This window comes from Physeter macrocephalus, chromosome 14 (genome assembly GCF_002837175.3).
Source record: "Physeter macrocephalus isolate SW-GA chromosome 14, ASM283717v5, whole genome shotgun sequence".
Taxonomy (NCBI): Eukaryota; Metazoa; Chordata; class Mammalia; order Artiodactyla; family Physeteridae; genus Physeter; species Physeter macrocephalus.
This window is the reverse complement of record NC_041227.1, coordinates 37,886,807-37,908,945: the sequence shown is the minus strand read 5'-3', so window position 1 is coordinate 37,908,945 and position 22,139 is coordinate 37,886,807. Positions and strand designations below refer to the sequence as shown.

General features: G+C 38.9%; 1 protein-coding gene and 1 pseudogene across 15 annotated transcripts in view; one reads left to right on the top strand and one right to left on the bottom strand.

Moving 5' to 3' along the window:
- The window catches only part of TASP1 (taspase 1), a 353,026-nt gene that overhangs the window by 120,048 nt on the left and 210,839 nt on the right, over positions 1–22,139 (top strand). The gene's annotated exons all lie outside the window — the stretch shown is intronic.
- LOC102993063 (replication protein A 32 kDa subunit-like) lies at positions 10,740–11,636 on the bottom strand (annotated as a pseudogene).

Sequence of the window (22,139 nt, the reverse complement as noted above, 5' to 3'; positions counted from 1 at the left end):
ATTTTAAATGAGTAGATTTTCCCCTGATTGTGAAATAACACATGGTTATTGAAAAGAAATTGGAAATGAAACTGATAATTTTGCTATGCTGTGATAGCGTGTTAATATTTTTTGGTAGATTTTTGACAGATAAAACAAAAACAACAATATCATTTAGCTTCTGTTAGTTTTTGTCCCTTTATATTATATAACGAACATTTTTATGATTTGTTACATATTCTTCAAAACATAATTTTAAAGGATATGAAGGATGTCTTTCCCACATAACACGAGTTCAGGCATTTTGCTTTTATGGAAGAAGACTTGTAACTGCTCTCAAGCTATTTTAGAGGCTCTTATCCTGTGTTCTAGTGTCTGGGTGTGATAAAAAAGACAGTCCATGTCCTTGAAGGACATGAAATCTATGGCCTTACTTGATGATACAGGGAAGTTTCTTGCCAGTATACAAATACATGGAAATACTGGCTGTAATAAAGGCTTGCTGCCCTCAACCAGGCTCTGCTGCATCCCACACCTGAGGGATGTGCCCCACAGTGCCTTCCAAAGGGACCTCAGTGCACCTGGCCACCTGACTCTTGTTGCCGCCATCAGTACCTCTCCCTTCCTGCCACACACCCTCTCTCCAAAGTCCCACCCAAACCCATTGCTTTTATGCTTAGCACCACCCATCACACTCATATTCCCACTGAAATGTCTCTGGCGCCCCAGGAGAGCTCAGGACATCATGAAGAAAAGTAAGTCTTTCTCTGAAAGACGCTGTAGTCTTGGGTTACTGCGGATCAAGTGAGCTCCAAGATGTTCTTTTGATGTTTGTACTTTCTCAGCTTTTTTTTTGCTTTCTTTTTTTTTTTTGGCCAGATACTTATTTTGCATTGCTTTGTTGTTGTTTGGTGAAAGAACAGACTTCTAATTTTAAAACCCAAGGTAAAGAAATGGTAGAAACAGAAGCATAAGATCAAGTGATGGGTTAAAATGCCAGTGCTCTGATCCTTCATGTAATTCTCCCTTTGATTGTTCTCACTTGAAAGAATGCCTTTTCCTTCCCATTGTCAAGCACTACCTGCTGTCAGTCGGAGAGGGAGGAAGTCGAACAACTTGTCAAAGCCTTTCTGAGCTGCCTTCATATGGTTCGCAGAAACAGAGCTGGGTTTTCATTTCTTCTTTCATTCAACAGGAGTCCCTTTCATGTTTGCAAATTGAAAACGCGTGTTTTTCAGTGTGGAGTGAGGCTGTGTGTGCCCTCTGGCACACCTGTTTCTCATTTCCTGACTTGAAAGCATAACCCATCAAAAGGAGCAGAAAAACAATTTCTTTCTGACACGCTGCTTCGTGTTCCTTACTGGACCGAAGGCCGTCGTGGCTTTGCCATCTTCATTTGCTCTGTAGAAGGTTCTTGTTAGAGGCAGAGTTCTCTCAATACCAGCAGCGCCTTTTATAGCACAGGGCTGTTTGGGGTATTATTTTGTTGTGGTGGTGGTGGTATTTTTGCAGCTCAGGAAATTTACTTGAAATGAGATTTATTTTTAAAAATACACAGAAAGGTCTTAAAATTTTTTAAATATTAAATTTAGCTGGGCAGTATATGTTGGAAGTGTCTATGTAAGCTGATAAGTGAACTGATAGGCCGGGAATAGGGCTTGGTGAAGCATACGAATGTTTAAATTCCAGTACACTGTTTAACATAAATCAAATATTTCCAACGCATTACTTCAGATTTGTGTGTACTTTAAAGTCCTGCCAGCTTAAATGACTGTGAGGCACAATATGTTGACTTTGAGTTTTGTAAATTGATAATTTGTTGCTATGAAGGTTGTACATGGTATAACTCATCACTTTCTGAAGGTACATAGTATGTCTGATGTTGCAAGCTTTTATGAAAAAACGATGCTCAGGGAATTCAGGCCTTTGGCTTTCAGATGCTTGAAGCTGGACCTTTGGTTCCTCTTAAGGTTTCCCTGGACATTTTCAGTGTAAGGCACATGGTTGTTTAGACCCAAACTTTGGTTTAGGCTTTCTATTTCTGAGAGTTATTTGGGATAATAATCTTAATGATGTATCTTCAGAAACAGTTTCTCAGGTTCTTTTTTTTTTAAACACCCATTCTTTTCAAATTTAGTGTGTATGAATCACCTGTTAAAATGCAGATTATGATCCAGTGGGTCTGGGAGTCTGCATTTTTCATAAGCTCCCAAGTGATGCCAGCGCTACAGGTCCATACATCATACTTTAAGTAGCAAGACACCATTTTGATGGGTGAAATGGTGCTGTCCCCAACTGTGCCTTGCCTATAACACTCACCCCATACAATTTACCAGTCTCTTCTCTCATCGTGTTCTGGTGGATCTAAAGCTAAGGAGATCTGGTGTATATATCCTTGACCCTAGGTATCCCTGAGAGCTTTAACAGATAGTTAACGAGTGACCATATGGGCTAGCATGGATAGAGACCACTGAGTCAGGATTATGGTGTTGGCAGGAATGATATTAGCTTTCCTGACTCATCTGGGATACACCTAACCCTGATACAAATTAACCAAGTTCATGTTGCAAACAGAAGTGGATAAAACAACCTGCTAACTCTAAAATGTACTGATAGAGGGGTTAGAAAGGCAGAATGCTGAATCAAATGTGTTTTATTTTAACCAGCTCTGTCCATGGTGGCTGGTTAATTTGGCCAAAAGATTTATTGTTGAATCATGGAGAAAAAGTGGAGACACTGAAGTGTAAAATGTAGAAGCAGTCAGTTTGCATTTTTATTAGCTTGTTATTGAATACATGTCATGGTTCTCATTAGTGAATCACAGCATGATTGAGCCCATAGTATAACATGTCATGACCAAAGGATACCTTACATTTTTATTTTCAGAATGTTTTGTTCATATCCTGAAAAAGTACATTTACTTGTTTCTTGTATTTGGCTTTGATGAAAAAAAAATTTTTTTAACAAGCATTGGCTAGTAGAAAACATGGATAGTCATTTAAAAAAATTTGAGTTAGACAAGAAAGTATTAGAGAGTTCTTTAAAATTCCAGAGTTGTTATTTCAGGTCTGCATGGACCCACATTGAATGGAAGAGCAGGTGCACTCCAGAGGTGGTTTTGGGGTATGGGATATCATGGGCTTGGAAATCAGACTTGGGCTGGAATCATAATGGAGGGAGCAGGTTGGAAGGGTGTGTCCACCTGCTCCCATCAGGACTGGAGCATCTTTCTTTTTTTTTTTTTTTTTTGTGGTATGCGGGCCTCCCTCCGCTGCGGCCCCTCCCGCCGCGGAGCACAGGCTCCGGACGCCCAGGCTCAGTGGCCATGGCCCACGGGTCCAGCCGCTCCGCGGCACGCGGGATCCTCCCAGACCGGGGCGCGAACCCGGCCCCCCTGCATCGGCAGGCGGACGCGCAACTACTGCGCCACCAGGGAAGCCCGTGGACTGGAGCATCTTTCTTTATGGAGGAGAGACATACAGATATGCTAATTATCATTGAGGTTATCACTTGGTACCATTGCACCTCCTTTTAGTTGAGATTCAGTGTTGTATGTTTTGTAATACTGAGGAGTTCTGTTTTCCCCATCTGTTTCTCTGTATTCTAGCCGTAAATGAGAAAGTTTTCCTGGTTCTTCATAATTTCCTGGTAAATTGTATGTGTTATAATCGATAATAATCATTATTTACTAATATTGATGATAGAATAATAAGCTTCTGATTGAATTCTTCTAGGATGATGTGATGATTTGTTCTCAGAAATAAAGAAGAATATTTGCCCCATGTAGGTAAGATAGCTAGTAAAATTCATGTCAGAGGACAATAAGGATTTAAGACTTACTGAGATTTCTTGCATATGAGTTCTTCCTTATCCTTAAAATTTAGATTTGCCTCTGCTTTACTTGTTAAGCTTTCTGTATAATGTTAACATAAATTTAGTGGAATATAGATACAGTATATTTTCTATTAAATTATTTTATTTTATTTATTTATTTTTGGGCTGCGTTGGCCCTTTGTTGCTGCGTGTGGGCTTTCTCTAGTTGAGGCGAGTGGGGGCTACTGTTCGTTGTGATGCACGGTCTTCTCATTGCGGTGGCTTCTCTCGTTGCGGAGCATGGGCTCTAGGCGCACGGTCTTCAGTAGTTGTGGCTCATGGGCTCTAGAGCACAGGCTCAGTAGTTGTGGCGCACGGGCTTATTTACTCTGCGGCATGTGGGATCTTCCCAGACCAGGGCTCGAACCCGTGTCCCCTGCATTAGCAGGTGGATTCCCTGCACCACCAGGGAAGTCCGAGACATAATATTCTTAATGGAAATATTTTTCATATATTTGTCTTACACGTCTTCATTCATCTCATTTGTCTTATCAGTTTTGATTTCATTTCACATCTTAATAGGAATTCCTTTGGAGACTTTCACATTAGAGTTGTAGCCTGTTTACATCTGGAATAAGCATTAGCACAACAGACTTGAGTTTGTGCACAGCCCTGGGCTTTCCTCAGGACAACTTTTGTAGGTTAAACCCTGTCCCTGTCATCAAGTTCACGGATATGTTTCAGAACTCACTATGTGCATCGCACAGGTAAGTTTTATCTTCAAGTCTGGGCAACTCTCATTAGCAAGTCCTAGATATCATCATTTACTTCATTTCTTTTTATCTGTCTTTGTAATATAAACAATTTAGCACAATTTCTTGAGGAAAGAGTGCATGTTTCTCTTTCTGCTCCTGTTTAGAATGCCTTCCATCCTTATCACACCTGGAAAAGCCTGGCTCATCCTTCAAGGTTGAGCTCAAGTGTCTTTTCTTTTCTTCAGCCTCCCTCCTACCCTCCCTGCTTCCCTTGCCCAGTCCAAAGATTTACTCCCTTCGTGGTCAGTGGTGCCATGAGGTTGTGCATGTACCATTTATGGTTGTTCCCCTTTATAAAGCCTGAGAGCTCCTTGAGGAAGAAGCTGGTGCCTTAAAGATATGGTTGGTACTCAATAAATGTCTGTTGACTTGAACTCAGTAACCCTTTGCATATTTTGAAGAACTGTCAAACAGATTCTGATTGGCAAAATGACTTAATTGTTCCACATTGGAAAACCAGGGCTAGTGCTCCTGCTTGTTTAAGAGCTTTAGATATTCATGCTGAGGGCTCTGCTCTAAAGAGAAGGGTGGTTTAATTTTAGTTTAGTTTAGTTTTGATAAAATCCATTGCAGTTTTCACACGCTTCCATGATTGTGGTAATTAGAGTACTTTGAGCTCTAGGTAACAGAAATCACTACTCAAACTGGCTCAACAACAAGGAGTGCAGTGGTTTTACAAAGGAGGAGGTTCCAAGGTAGGTGGACTGCAGGCTTGGTTGGTTCAAGGCTCCATTGCTGACATCAAGTATCCAGTTCTCCACGTCCCTTGCTTGCTGTGCTGTCATCATGACTGGCCTCTTCTTCAGGCTGATGGCAGAATGACTATTGCATTGCCAGAAAAACTCATCACATGCAATCTCTCGAGGAAGGAAAAACAATCTCTTTGTGTAGGTCTCTTCTAGGAGTGAGGAACACTTCTCAGACGCTCCCCAGCTGACTTTTTGCATTTTGTTGGTTGACTAATGTTGGGTCACATGCCCATTCCTGAGCTACTCACTGACAAAGGGGATTACCCATGAACCAGTTATGAGCACAGGACATGCCCTTAGGTCATGTTCATGACTGTGGGCAGGGGTGGGGGTAGAAAGCAGAATAAGATCAGGATTCTTTTAGGACTGGAGAAGGAAATAAATGCTGTGTGAGTGACCACCAGTATCCTGCTAAATTGATCACTTGTTGAGCATTTACTATGGTCAGGCACTGTGCTAAGTACTTTTTACATAATGATTCTCATTTTCAAATGAGAAAACGGAGGTTTAGAAAAGTCCAACAGTGCCTGAGTGCGTAAAGAATCTAAACAGTCTTCACTCAATGACAGTAGAGAAATGTGAAGAAGTAGAGGGGCCAAATAGAAATGTAATCAGCTATTGTTGTACTAGAAATGGTATAGGTAGGTATCTAGAGAGTTAAAAACATGTAGTTATCATTTAAATCTGTCCTTACCAAAGCTATGCCTCTTGCCATTATTTTTGGCTAACAAAAAGCTGGCTGTGGAAAATGGATGTTTTTGCTTTGAAAAATCAAATGCAGTAGATTAAAAAAAAACACCATGCCACCACAAAGTTTGTTTATATCTTCATTTCACTCAAATTGAATAGATGAAATGGGATCTGGCTGTTTTCATATTGTTTATGTTCTGCTTTGCTTCTTGGTTCTGGGACAGGATTCCTGGTTCTGCTTGAATCTGTGTGCCTCTCAAGTATCATTTTCAAGATTATTGTGGAAATTAATAAAGAGAAAGTATTTCTGTTCAGTAAGCACTGTAATTGTCCTACTATGACATAATACAATGCTATTTTATTGGCATTATAAAATACCTTTCAAATGTGTGTTCTTGGAACCTCAGTCTACTTTGTTGTTCTTTTTTAGTCCAGAGGGAAGGAAAGTGATTTACATAAGTAATCACTGTAATATTTTATTTATTTTTATAAATTTATTTATTTTATTTTATTTATTTTTGGCTGCGTTGGGTCTTCATTGGCGCGCGCAGGTTTTCTCTAGTTGCGGAGAGCGGGGGCTACTCTTCATTGCAGTGCACGGGCTTCTCATTGCGGTGGCTTCTCTTGTTGCGGAGCATGGGCTCTAGGCGCGCGGGCTTCAGTAGTTGCAGCACACAGGCTCTGTAGTTGTGGCACATGGGCTTAACTGCTCTGTGGCATGTGAGATCTTCCCGGATCAGGGATCAAACCTATGTCCTCTGCATTGGCAGGTGGATTCTTAACCACTGTGCCACTAGGGAAGTCCCTACCACTGTAATATTTTAAATGAGGGGTCATGTGAGGGTCTTACTTCTTTTCATCTCATTTAATTTAAGGGCAAAGTTAGATGCTTGATCTATGTTTCATTTATGTGTAATAAAAGGACCTATGTAAATAAAGTACATGAAATCAAAGTAAAGTTGTTTTTACTCAATGAAGCTATTATATAAATGTGTGTGTGTGTGTGTGTGTGTGTGTGTGTGTGTGTGTGTGCCCGCACATGTGCATGGACAGGAATTGCACAGAGGACTGGGGAGTGATGTTGTATCCTCTGATGGATAGCTGCTGATTTTTGTTTCAGCCATCATATTGCAAAATATTAGGTTCTTAGGTGAGGTTACTCAGTCTGAACTAGCAGTGTGTAGCTGTTTAGCTACCTATTGTTGTTAAACAAATCACCCCCAAACTCTGTGACTTAGAAGAATAACCCTTTTCTTATGATAATATGTGTTAACTGGTTCTCAAGTGGTTGGTTCTTTTGCTGGTTATGCTTGGGGATTCTCATGTGGCTGCGTTCAGATAGTGGTTTAACCAGGTGTTTGGTGGGCACAACCAGAAGGTTGGACTCAGCTGGTTTGCTGGGTGTTTTGGCCTTGCTGGCTAACCATGTAGTATCAGGGCTAATCCTGCTCTAATGTGGCCTCTCCCTCAAGGCAGCTGGATTCTTACATGTTTGCTCAGGACACTCAAAGTACCAAAGCAAAAGCTGTCAAGCCTCTTTAGGGTCTAGGCCTGGGACTGGCATTGCGTTAGGTAAAGTGAATCACAGGGTCAATCCAGATTCATTGTGGGAGGGGATTACATATGAGTGTGAATGCTGGGCAGCTTTGTTCATTGGGAGCCATCTTTAAGACTAACTACATTAATAACTGTTTTTTTGGAGTAACTATTCTCTTTGAGAACCTAAAAACTATGGACTGTCTCCCTAGAAACATGCATGTGAACACAGTTACCTGCATTAAGTGTACACACAATTCTAGAAAAATTTCATGGAATTCCTAGCTGGACAATCCAGGATTGTCCAGGTAAGTACCCCCAGTTTAACTTGTGCAGTTTAGGAATTTACGAACTCTTAAGGTAGTGATTTAAATAGTAACTTAATTATTTTAAAATAGCTGCATAAAATTCTATTCTGTGGTTGTTTTAGTCTCTTAGAATGACCAGTGGGTTATTTCCTGTTTGTTTTTTTTTTCTGTTCTAAAAACAGTGGTTTTCTTGTACATAGCTTTTGTATACCATAAATTCCTAGAAATATACTTTATGACTCAAAAGGAATGGCCATTTTTAAGGATTTTGGTGGATATTGATGAATTGTATCTTTTTTTCTTATTAAGAAATAAGTTTTTAAAAATTGCATTATTGGATACATATAAAATAATGTATTATATATGTAAGTTATGAAACAAAATGTAATCAAATTCCTTGAACTTATCATTAGCTTAAAAATGAACACTAGTAATAGTACTGTATCCTCTTCTATTCTTTCCCAAACCCCTGCATCTTCTCCAGAGATAACTACAATCCTGAATTCTGTGTATTTTTTTTTTTTTGCTTAAAAAAAAAGTTTGATCACATATGTGTGTATCTCAAAACAGTATATTGTTTAGTTTTATGATTTTTTTATTGAGCCGTAGGAACATGGTATTATATGGTATATGGTCCTCTGTGATTTACTTCTTTCACTAAATATTATGTTTCCATAGTATTTGTCCATATAGTTGCTCTGTAAAATTAAAAAAACAATTTAACTTTTAATACTTCATCCTGTATTGACAAATTGATACTTTTATTATTACAAAATATTCTTTATCTCTAGATAGTCTTCTTTGTTTTGATGTTTACTTTGTTTAACATTAATATAGTCACACCAGCTTTCTTATGTTTAGTGCTTGTCTGGTATATTATTTTCTACCCATTTTACTTTTAGTCTATCTTGTCTTTATATTAAAGTATGTTTCTTATAAACAAACTGGGTCCCTCCCCTTTTACAGTTAATGCACATTGATAATCTGAGCCTTTTATATGGAGTGTTTAGTCCATTTACACTTAATGTAATTATTGATATGATTGGGCTAAATCTACCGTCTCGCTTTTTGTTTTCTATTTGTTCTTTGTTTTCTTTGTTCCTCTGTTCTTCTTTTCCTGTTTTCCTTTGGGTTATTTTTAATATTTCATTTTATTTTTCTCTATTAACATTCTGTTATACTTTTGTGTATTATGTTTTTTGTGGTTGCTCTAGAGATTACACATGCATCATTAACTTACCATAGTCTGCTTTACAATAATAATATATTACTTCACAAACAATGTAAGATTCTTTTAACAGTATAAATCCATTATTTCTTTCCCACCCTTTGAGGTCTTGGCATATATTTTAATGTCCATATTATGTTATAAATGCCACAGTATCTCATCATTATTTATTTTTGCTTTAAATAGTTGTCTTTTAAAGAAATTTACACCCACGTACACACCCACAGATGCCTAATAGCTTTAAGGTTTTTTTAAAAAAAATTTACCCAAGTAGTTTCTCTTTCTGGTACTCTTTATTTCTAACATCAGTCTTCTGCTGGTATTATTTTCCTTAGAATGTCCTTTAGTATATTTATAGTTCAGATCTGCTGGTGATGAGTCTTCTCATCTTCTATCAGAAATGTCTTTATTTCCCCTTTATTTTTGAAGGATATTTTCTCTGCATAGAGAATTCTATATTGACTGTTTTTTCCTTCAGTAATTAAAAATGTCATTCCATTGTCCTTCTGCTGTTTCTGGTGAGAAGTTTTATGGTTGTTCCCTTGTATGTTTTTAATATTTTATCTTTGGTTTTCAGCAGTTTGATTATGATGTCCCTAAATGTGTTATTCTTTGTGTTTATCCTTTTTGGGCTTTGCTGAGCTTCTTGGGTTATTAGGTTGATGTCATTTGCCAAGTTTGGAGGATTCTCAACCATTATATCTTCAGATATTTCTTCTGTCCTATTCTCTTTTCTACTTCTGGGATTGCCATTGTATGCGTTATCCTGTAGATATGGAGAGCTTTGTTCCATTTTTAGTCTTTCTTTACCTATGTTTCAGTTTGGGTAATTTATTATGACTATTGTTAAGTTCACTGATCCTTTCTTTTGCTATTCTATTTGCTCTTTTTTTTTTTAAAGCAGTTATAGAACTTTTATTTGCATGTTACACCTCATTAACTTATCTCAGAATTAGCTGAGATGATAAAGTATTAATTATTACAGTGTAAAAAATAACATTTTTACAAGTTACTGCAATAGTAGAACTATTTTATTAAACATATGAATGTACTTATTTTGTACAAAACACATATCTTTCTCTCTGCCCCATGAAGCCACCATTCTAGAACCCCATGCTTATAAAAACAGACTTTTGGCAGCAATTATGACAAGGTGAAAGAAAGTGCAATTCTGAAAGTAACAACACATAACCAAAGTGGGGAACAAAAACAGGCAGAGGTTAGTGGGCTTCGTGGCTAGCTCTCTGCTGACAGACCCTAGTCCTGCTCTTAACAGGAAACAATTCAGGAATAAAAATTCCTGAGTATTATTTAAATAATACTGCCCAACCCTCTTGGTAGCATCCCTCTTCCAATTCCATTTATCCTGATATTGTAACTAACTAATTTGTAACTTCTTTAAGAAATTCCGCCCTGGTTTACATCCCTGTCAGTTGCCCATATCCCTCTGAGCTTCAAAAACACAGAAGAGTAGTAAGTTTCAAAAGGATGTCAATTGAAACCTTTTATAGATGAAACCTACTTCCTGGAAGTCAACCTGCCAAATATATGCACAGCTGGAGAAGAGAGATTACGTAAAAAGTCCAGCTGGCAAATATCTCGGGTACCCAGTTAGATCCAGTTATTCTGTGTCTGTGGATTTAAAATGATCATCATCCACAGTGGAATAGATGTGTCCCTTGTTGCTTACAAAATCCACAGTTTGCTTGATTGAGGCTACGGTCCTGTGTTGGAGCTGATTCTTGAGATCCTGAAAGTTCAGTTCAATCCTTCAGGCCTTGGGCAAGCCTTAATCAAATTCAGTACCTGGTTCTGGGCCACAGTGAGGCCATTTGCTGGCATGAAGCTATTCCCACCAAAGTTCCCAGCTTCACCCATTCCTGGATTGCTGATAGGTGCTCTCCCTGCTGAGGGCTGGCTGTTAGATTGCTCAGCATCATGTGTGCATTGACTGCTTCCAGAATACGTGTGGTGAACTCCTTCATATCCTCCAGGGGCATGATCTTAAAGGCTACCAGGCTTTTCTTGTTCTGAAAAGATCTCAGATGACCAGCCACTTTCACATATGTTTCTGGAGGAACCACAGTGTTTTCACTGCTGGCATCATCTGTGTCAACCCACTGGCGAACATCCATGGGTGCAGCCGTCATGTCATTTATTTTGTAAACAATGTTGGTTGCAGCCTTCTCTGCATTTCTGATTATCCCCACAGTAGTGACCTGTGAAATCTCAACATTTCCAGTTTTGAACACTTCATCAACCAGAGTAGCAGAAAGCAGCTGAGATATGGTACACGGTACAATATGCTGAGCTCGGGCTCTAGATTTCTTTTTGGCCTGGGAAGGTGTTGGTGATCCAAAGCCCCCAGGGGACTGTGTGTAGCCTCCGGCTCCACCAAAAGAGGAACTGTTATAGCTTTCAAATCCACTGGTCCACATCTTCATCACGATTCCCTCAGGAAAGAGTTCCAGAAGGTTCCGGCCTGGTGAGTTCCCCTAACTGCCTGCTCCTGTTTGCTCTTAAGCCCATTGAATGCATTTTCATTTTTGATACTATATTTTTTATTTAAAGTGTTTCTATTTGGTTCATATTTGAAGATTGTCTCTGCTGAGATTTCCCATATTTTTATGAAAATTTCCACCTTTTCCATTAGATAGTTACATAAAATAATTAGTTAGTTTAAGGTTTGTATCTGATAATTCCAGCATCTGGGCCATTAGTAGTCTGCTTCTGTTTACTGTTCCTTCTCTTGTTTATAGGGCATGTTTTTGGCTTTTTCATTTATCTCATAATTATTGATTGTATGCGAAACATTATGTTTGGAATACAGACAAGACTGAAGAAAATATTTGCCATTAAAAAGGGACACACTCCTTTTTACATACATCTGCAGTGTTATTTGTAATAGAGTTGGGGCTGGGTATTCTTGCAGCAGTAGATACAATTCACTCCTGGCTTTCGATATTTCAATGCTAGTATTAGGATTTACCATTAGGCAGAGCTTGGGATCTGAATACCAGCAAAACTCCCGATATCTCTTTATGTTATTTATTGTTCACCTGTCAGCTTTTGGAATCATGGGGAAACTTCTCTCTTTCTCTCCTTCTCCCTCTCCCTCCCCCTTTCCCTATCCCTTCTTTTTCTTTCTTTCTTTCTTTCTTTTTTTTTTTTACTGCCTTGCCTTGGGTGATAGCTCTATGCATCCAGGTAGGCGGAGGAGGCTGTCTTTTAGCTTTCCTGTTCTGTTCCTAGCCTTCAGCACGCTTCTGCTTTACACTTAGGGAAGACGTGTGTGCCTGAGGGTGTGGATATCTTTCAGCTCCCCAACCCCGCCCCAGGAAGCCCTGCTCTTGGTGAGGACCTACAGGAAGGAGTCAATGAGTGAAATCAGATTTGCTCAGTGAACGGGGCTTCTCTGGATTCTAATTCATCCTGTCAGCCCATGTGTGGTCATTTAAAGTTTGTTAAATGACTAGTTCAGCTAGTTTCTCCTTAACCTCGTCTGTAGCGTTTCTCCTTTCCCCACTGCTTTCTGGGTGATAAAAAAGGCATTGGCCTCTTCTGTCATAGGAAAGGCTTGTCCCTTTTGGGAATTTAGTTCATTGAGATATTTTTGCATCGTTATCTCTCTGAGTTTTTAAAAAACTGTAGTGTTGTAGCTTAACTGGCTTATTGGTTCTCGTTGTTAGGGTGGCTCTTGTTGGCTTTTGTTGTTAGGGTGGGAGTGATAGACTCTTGCAGATTTCTTCATCTTAACTAGAAGTGGAAATCCAAGTGATCAGTTTTGGTGGCTTGCAAGACATAGTAGAGTTTGGAACCTTTTTATTCTTTTGCTGGTAAAATTGTTCCATCTCTTGTCAATGGAAGCCACTTTAAGCTGGCTTCTGTGGTCTTTGCCATGACTATCTTTGATAGCTTCCTTGCTTTTCAGTAGAACAAGATGCCTCAGGCTTCTCTTGGTCACTTCTTTAGCCAGACTCAGAACCAGTCATTTCCCCAGGGATCCCTATTTCTTTTTAACAGGAAATGGTATGATTCTAATATGATAACCTGATTTTATTATTCTCACTGTAATTTCCATGTTAGCCTCTGGGTAGTGATATTGTCACTGTTGCCTTTCTCACATGGAGTTCATGGTCTCAGCAGTAAATATTTTTATTGGAAATCAAAATGAAAGTTTAGCCTACTGGTTTATAACTATATGCTTATAGATTTTTAAATAAAATGATAGCTGTGTGGGTTCTTAATCTGGGGTTTGTGGACCCTATGGAATCTATGCATGGGTTTTCGTGGAGAATTCTTTGTATTGACTGAAACTGTTTAATTTTAGGCAAAGATATATCTTTTTTTCTCATAACTTTGGGGAAATTAGGAAGCATAATCTTAGGTAATTGAATAAAATTGTAAATAAATTTCTTGGCTAAAATAAAAAGTTAAAAATTAATACAAGTGTGTGTGTTTCCTTCTTTTACTAACATTATTTCTTAATAATAGTGTCAAATGAAAACCTTGAAAAATGTTAAATTTTATATTGTCTATTTATTTGCCTTTTGCTACATGTCTCATTTGATGTGGTCTACCTATTTTGCTTTTTCCTTCTTTTACCTGCTTATATGTTGGTTATGCTAGTTGGTGGTAGGAAAGCTTTGGGACCATTTCTTTATTCTTTTTTTTTTTTAACATCTTTATTGGAATGTAATTGCTTTACAATGGTGTGTTAGTTTCTGCTTTACAACAAAGTGAATCAGTTATACTTATGTTCCCATATCTCTTCCCTCTTGCGTCTCCCTCCCTCCCACCCTCCCTATCCCACCCCTCTAGGTGGTCACAAAGCACCTAGCTGATCTCCCTGTGCTATGCGGCTGCTTCCCACTATCTATCCACCCTACGTTTGGTCATTTCTTTATTCTTATTCCTTGATTTCTACTCTGATCTAGACAAATGAATATGATTACCATTTTCCTTTTCACCTTCAGAACTTTTCTGTCTTTCTCCAATCTCAGAACCACCCTTGATGCTATGTTGAGTAGAGAAAGTGATAAGCAATGACTGGTGAACAGATTTAACACTTTTTTTTCCATCTTATTTCACAAGGCCTCTAAACACTGAATGTTGTTTTTAAACTCTGAGTACAGCTTTGAAACTGATGAAATGATTTATATATTGCCTCTCTTTTGTACAGAGGAATTTACTGAGATGTAACATCAACTCAAACTTCCCTTTTCGGCTTTTAAAGAGGCCCTGGCCATTCAAATCACCCTCATAAATCACTTCTAAATTTTGTCATTTGGAAAATTATTAATTAAATGTTTAATATATTGGCTGGCTAGTATAACTGTCTTGCTTATGTTTTCTGTCTGTGGGTTTTATACTACATATATAATCAATATGTGTGCTGAAATATTTATTTTACATTACATCACATCTACATTATTGTAGATGTTTACAGCTATGTCTTGGCTTTTTTTTTTTAACTCATAAAATGCACACTATGGTTTTGATGCAAAATGAAATCTCCACTTTTAACATTATTCCTTTGGGACTGTTTAGTGATTGTTTTTAGGATGTCATGGTTAAAATTGAGGGCTATCTGCAGTCCTAAGTATTGGTATCAGTATTTGTTGTGCTACTTATCTGCAGGTAATTATTACTTTGATCTTGATCATGGATTCAGGTTTTTGAGGCTTTTGAGTTTTCTTTGCTTGTATCTCCTTTATTTGCGTGCTGATATTAGCCTTATTTCTGCAGTGGTGGACTATCTTGAAACAAGCATATTACAGTTACAAGACTTGGATTTTAGACTCAGCTCTTCCACTTCACTTTTCTTATTTGTCAGATTGGGATGACAGTGCCTTCCTTGCAAGTTAATTGTAGGGCCTTTAAGAGATGACATTTGTGAAAACCCCAGGTACATGGTAGTTGATCAGTTAATGGTGAATCAGTGAGTCAGTGACTTTTTCTCTTCCCCCTTAAAAAAGAAATAGATTTAAAAAATAATCTAACTGTACTATTTCATGAATTAACAGCTTCTTAAAAGGGTTTTCTCCTAAGTGGTCAGTTCATTGCAAGCCTCTTAACTAAATTTTACTGAAAGTTATTGAAATTCCAAAAGTACTTCCAGCTATAAAATTTTGTCCTGAGGAATTTGAAATCATTTAAGCTAAGCCATTTATTTTTTCCAATGAGGAAACTGAGATACAGAGATCTTAAGTGACTCATGTCAGGTTCCACAGCTGGAGGTGGTTCCCCTCACCTCCCTGATGGAACAGAAATCCAGATAGAAGATGTACAGGAGCAGCAACTGAACATGGCAAGCAGTGCTGCTTCTGTGATGGCTGCTGCTCTAATGAAGTTCTCAAGTGGAGAGAAGTCTAATGCTCATACATGTAGTATGTTTTCCAGACAAATGCAATAGTAGCGATAGGGGCTCCAACGTAGCCAAGGAACACCACTCCTGCTGGGGTGATTTTTCTGATTCTTTCTGCTGCCTGGGACCATGTGTCCTGGTGCCCTGATTAGAGTGTTGTATTTAGGTAACTAAATTGAGAAAATTTAGAGCAGAAAGCAAGATCCTATTTCATCATCTGTATTCATGCTCATGAGTATTGGATAAGTTCCCACACTGAGATGTGACTTTGACAAAGAGAGGGGCCCAGGTAAAGAAGAAGTGACTCAGGCTTTGGGGTGGGCACCTCTGTGTTGTTAACCACAGATCTCTGACACTCTGCTGTGACAGATTGGATCAAGGATTTTCACACTCATTTTTTTTTTTTGAAACTTTTTTGTTTGTTTGTATGTTTTAGTTTCTTTGAAATAGGTTTCAGTCTAAAATATTTGCATTCGCAAAACTGGAATTCTTCCCATTTATGCAACTGCTTCTTGTTCAGATAAATCTTTTGTGGTTTGGTTATACCTTCTCAATAAAATTGATACTAGTATAATAAATAATAAATATCAAGCATTTAGTATATTTAGCATATGCTTAGCACTGTGCCCGACATGAGAGATTTTCCTGTTTAATTGTCACCATTCTAGTATATTTTTCTGTATTTTAAATAATTATGAAAGGCTAAAAGCACATATCAGTTGCATCCTAGTTTTTAAGAGAGATCTCTAGGAGATAGTTGTAAAATTGGTTTTTCTATTGGTTATTTATTGTTTATAAAAAAAAATTGGAAAAGCCTGAGTTGTTTTTGATGGATTATTGTAAATATCCAAAGTATGCTGATGGGTTACAGGTTAGAGAGAACTGAACACTGGGGAGACACTAAATGTGTGTTGGTGACCATACCCTTTGGACTAGACTGGATCAGACATCTTCACTACTTATTCCATCTCTTTATAAAGCTCCTTACGTTTTCTTCTTGTATGTAATAGGTTCCAGGTTTGATAGCCATGGGGACACTGTGAAGACTGAAATCACGTGTGTTCTATCACTTTTAAGGCAGCCCTCTCCTTAATTTCACAAGACAGACTTGAAAACCAGAAGTAACCCAACTCCAAAATTGGCAGTAAATCCTCTGACAGGGAAAAGGTGACGTACTGTGTAATAAATTCCTTTGTTGAAAAAGAGATGTTGCAATAGTGGAAACTGAAGTACCAAATGTTTCCTTTTAGATTTGGAAAGGCCTTTCCTCATTACTTATCTGTCCCTGTGGACTTCCAACAGGGGATGTGTTGAAAGATTTTTCAGATGCCCACTCGCCGCAGTGAGAGTGAATGGCAGCATTTATAAGATGACATAAATACTTGAAGATCATCAGTAAGCCTTGGAGATGTGTAGTGTGCCAGGGGTACTGAATGTCAGCTTTTGTTGCTGCTGATCCTGCTCTGGGATGCAGGCCTCCTGGGAATGTGGGTTATTTCTCTCCTGTGAATGCAGCTTCACTCTCCCTCTCTGGGGGTCTTTGTATCAGAACTGAGGTTAGAGTGGTTTAGAAGAAATAAAGTCTCCAGAAGAAGAGAAAGATCTGTGGGATTAGGATTTATACTTAAAAATCCTAATCTCATTTTTAGGTCTTCTGGAGGAATTATATCCTAATCCTCTACCATTTAAACAGTACATTAAAACCCTACATTAAAAACTTGACACATAACGGCCTTTTAATTTTCATTTTGTAATAATCTGGCTCATGCCCACCACTGCTGCCACCACTAAATGAGATGAAGATAAAACAATTAAAAATTATCTTGAGATGCAATGAAGATATATCTTAAATGTCAGCCAAGAGTTGGTAAGTTTTCATGTTTCTCTGTCCTTATTGCAAATGCTTTTCAGTTTGCCACTTAACGTTTTGGAACTAAAACGTGATTTGACAATATGACTTTATTGGGCTATTATGTTACATATTTTTAATTATCTTAATTTGAAGGCTGCATCTATCACTAATGCTGAAGTGAAAATACCAAATGTGTGACGGAGGGCGGATGAAATAAAACACCTGGGGCATTCTTTACGAACTCAAATATAGGGCAGTGAAGTGTATGGGACCAAATCCCATAATGGGAGACCCTGCCTTGCCCTTTACTATTGTACCTGAAGAGAAAGTTTGATGAACGCAGGAGTGTAACATTGGTGTTGGGCATTGAACCTCTTGGGAAAAAAAGGCGTTTATTACGGAAATTGGGAAAAATAACAGAAGGAATGCATAACAAACAAAAATCGTGCATAACTCATAATCCCTGGATAACCACAGTTAAAATGTTTCCTACCAAACTAAGTGAAATCTTTATCATATTATTTGTTTTGTTCTGATAATGAAAGGTTTACCCACGTGATCATTTTGACCCTAGGTGAGATCTCAGCTTTCTTGGAAGCAGCAGCTTTCAGAATTGCAAGTCAAAGGCTAAACTCCTCTTTAAATGTATTCTAGGCTCTCAGTGATGATTGTCAGGCTAGCTGGGAATCACCTTGTTCTAACAGAAACAAAATACAGAGAAAAGGATGAGGAGAGACAAGAAAGTGATAGCTAATGGGTTTTCTTAAGGCAGTCATTATCCATTGCAGTATGAAGTGCTTACTCAGTGCCCAACCCCACGCTGAATGTTTTACGTCTGTTGTCTCATTTTGTCCTTGTGAGGTAGTTACTACTCCCATTCCCCATTTTCACAGTAGAGGAAACTGAGGCTTAAATAAAGAGTCCCAGACTCACTCAGCCGGATTCAAACATCAGTCTGACTGCCTGTTAGAAAATACTAACCCTTATTCTACAGGACTTTATGGCCTTAAGGTAGGGAGGGGTGTGTGTGTGTATGTGACAGAGGGAGAGGGAGAAGGAGAGGGAGAGGGAGAGAATGAATGAGAGAATGAGAAAATTGAATACATAGAACACAGAAGGCGACCCTGCTGCTTAACCCACAATTCTCAGGTTTTTCCTGTAGTAAAGATTCAGAAGCTCTTCTGTAATGTAGGCCAGAGTGTTCACTAGAGAAATGATGGCATTGTTGGAAACATCAAGATGAGGAAAAAACAAAGATACTCTATTAACTCTTCTAGTTTCCTCAGAGTTGGCAACTTTTTCTGGATTCTAAACAAACCCACAAATAGGCACTCTGACGATGGCCTCGCGGAAGTGGTTTCACATGGCTCAGGGAAGTGGTCGTCCTTTACATGGATAAAAGGGGCTCTTAAATATCTAAGACTCCGTTTTCAGGCATCATAAGGATTTATTTTAATCAAATCAGTCTTATTTATTCAAACAAATTAAAAAGAAATTTGGTTTTTGGTAGAAATTAAACATATCATGAATTTTCCAAAATAACTCAGTTAAGATAAATGTTATCAAGCCAGATAATCTTCTTCATGTCTTCCTGCTAATGGTGTCTGATAAATACATCTACATGAACTTACCAGAAATTATATTTGACTCAGTACAAAGTTGTATGTTTGAATGGAAGAAGTCGTCTTCTTTCAATGTAAAGTTTTCTGAGCCATTTTCTTTCACCAGCAAATGGCTCTCTATATAGATTAAGAATGTATTTGGTACATGTCTCTTTTTGAATTATGGTTTTCTCAGGGTATGTGCCCAGTAGTGGGATTGCTGGGTCATATGGTAGTTCTATTTTTAGTTTTTTAAAGAACCTCCATACTGTTTTCCATAGTGGTTGTATCAATTTACATCCCCACCAATGCATATATATGGAATCTAAAAAAAAAAAAAATGGTACTGATGAACCTAGTTGCAGGGCAGGAATAAAGAGGTAGACATAGAGAATGGATTTAAGGACATGGGGTGAGAGGGGGAAGCTGGGGCAAAGCGAGAGTAGCATTGACATATATACACTACTGAATGTAAAATAGTTGGCCGATGGGAAGCAGCAGCCTAGCCCAGGGAGATCGGCTCGGTGCTTTGTGATGACCTAGAGGGGTGGGATAGGGAGGGTGGGAGGGAGGCTCAAGAGGGAGGGGATATGGGGACATGTGTATGCATATGGCTGATTCACTCTGTTGTGCAATAGAAACTAACACAGTATTGTGAAGCAATTATACTCCAATAAAGATCTATTTAAAAAAAAATGCATTTGGCCCCAAATGTCGCTTGGTGGTTGAATGGATAAGCAAAATGTAATATGTACATACAGTGGAATATTATTCAACCTTAAAAAGGAAGGAAATTCTGAAACATGCTACAATATGGGTGAGCCTTGAGGACATTATATTAAGCGAATTAAGTCAGTCACAAAAGGACAAAAGTGTATGATTCCACTTACATGAGATACCTAGAGTAGTCAAATTCATAGAAATGGAAAGTAGAATGGTGGTTGCCAGGGCTAGAGGGCAGGGGGGATGGGAGGGTTGTTGAATGGGTACAGTTTCAGTTTGGGAAGGTGAACAAGTTCTGGAGATGGATGGTGGTGATGATTGTTCAACAATGCGAGTAAAAATGCTGCTGAATTGTACACTTAAAAAATGATTAAATGGTAAATTTCATGTTATATATATATATTACCAAAATAAAGAAAAAAAGAAGAATTCATTTGGGCTTAAAAAAGAGAACTCAATTATAGTGGCTTAAACAGATAGATTTTGTTTTCTTTTGTTTTAAATCTCATGTAACAAGAAACCTCGGAGGAGACTGGGGCTGGTCGGGCTACCCAGCAATGCTGTCTGGTACCTGGGTCTGTCCTTTGTCTCCCACCTTCCTCAATGGGTAGGCCTTCCTGCCCATGAATGTCACCCCCTGGTCACAGGATGGCAGCTGCACCTCGTTTAGCTGTGCAGGTGCAGGCATGGGAAGTTGGATTTAGTCAGACGTTGCAGAGACATTTAACGTAGTGCTCCCTGAATATCCATACACTCCTCTGTGTTTCGCAGGCCTCCCCCCACCCACCCGCCGCCATTGCAGTTGCCTGAAACCGTGTGGCTATTTCTGGCCAGCGGACTAGAGTGGAAATGATATGTGTGACTTCCAGGCTAAAGCTCTAAAGTGGCCCTGGGTAGCCCTCTCGTTCTCCTGGAGGGGATATGATCCAGGAGGTACAGTTATAGATGATGGAGCCTCCATTAGCCTGGGTTTGTTCCTGAGTGACTGTTGGAAGCACATTCCCTGGTGACCCAGGTACAACTTATAACATTAATGAGAAATTATATTTTTGTTGTGTTAAGCCAGTGAGGTTTGGGGGTTGTTTGTTGTTGCAGGCTCGTATAGTTATTCTGACTGATACTCCAGTGTGGACTTTTGCCAGATAAGTTTGATGAAGTGAGCAAAACGTGGAGGCTTTCAGGAGTAAGAGAAAGGGTATAAGTTGATGAAGCATGGAATTTTAGTTGGATAAGGAAGTAAGTGAGGATCTAAGGGCAGTGAGGGATAGTTAAAAAGCAGCAGAATTAATGGGATGGCACTTTTTGGTGAGGTAGAGGGAATGTTGGAATTAGAATAGTCAAGAGATGAGCTGGAAAGCTAGGAGGGGTGGGATGACTGCAGCTGAGACTATGGAGAAGTTAATGTTATTGATTATGGCAGAATCGTGGGAGTGAACTTACAAGGCAGTGTGGATAATTTGAAGGGAGGATTTCAGAAAATCCAGAAGCTAAGGTATTGGGTAATACCTAGTATTTTAATATCTAGTAGATATTAAAATCAGGAAGCATTATGACAAGGTATAGTGTTGCGCAGAGTAAGAAGTAAGCTGGGAGCTAAAGTCTCAAAGAAATGAGTTTGTAAGTCTGAAACTGTTTCTGTTCACCCTCACTCCAGAATGGTAGTTTAACTGATTCTAGGTTGACAGGTTTTTTTCTGTTTGTTTATTGCCTTAGCATCTTTAAGATATTAGCCTTCTGGCCTCTTCTGTTGCTTGGGAATATGTAACTTACCAGTTAAATTTTTAAATTAAAAAAATTTTTTTTGGAGATCACCTTTTTCTTTGTGATTAGTTTTTAAAAATTTTTTTATGTTTTATTTACTGCTTTAATACAAGTGCCTAACAAGTGCCTGGCATAAAGAAGATGCCATTAGTGGCTTTGGTGATTCCTGTTTCCTCCTTTTCTTGGGGACTTAAGGAGTGGGGGAGGGGTGCATAGTCCCTAGTGCCATCTGCTCACACTGACACCCACGGCGATGGCAGTCACTTGGACTGGGCTTTGAACATCAGCCAGGAAGGGTGCTGCAGAGGTGTCCCTAGGTCCCAGCTGTATGACTCCTTCAGGTCTGGAGGGCCCTTCTGTGACTTCCCCGCTTCCACTGGGGACACAGAAATCATTTGGTTGCTCCCATGCATGAGAGGGCACAGCAACTCTTCAAGGCTGCCCATCTGCCCAGGTGCTTGCTGAGACCCTCCTTACTGGGCTCTCTTTTTTTTTAACATCTTTATTGGAGTATAATTGCTTTACAGTGGTGTGTTAGTTTCTGCTTTATAACAAAGGGAATCAGCTATACATATACATATATCCCTATATCTCTTCCCTCTTGCGTCTCCCTCCCACCCTACCTACCCCACCCCTCTAGGTGGTCACAAAGCACCGAGCTGATCTCCCTGTGCTATGCGGCTGCTTCCCACTAGCTATCTATTTTACATTTGGTAG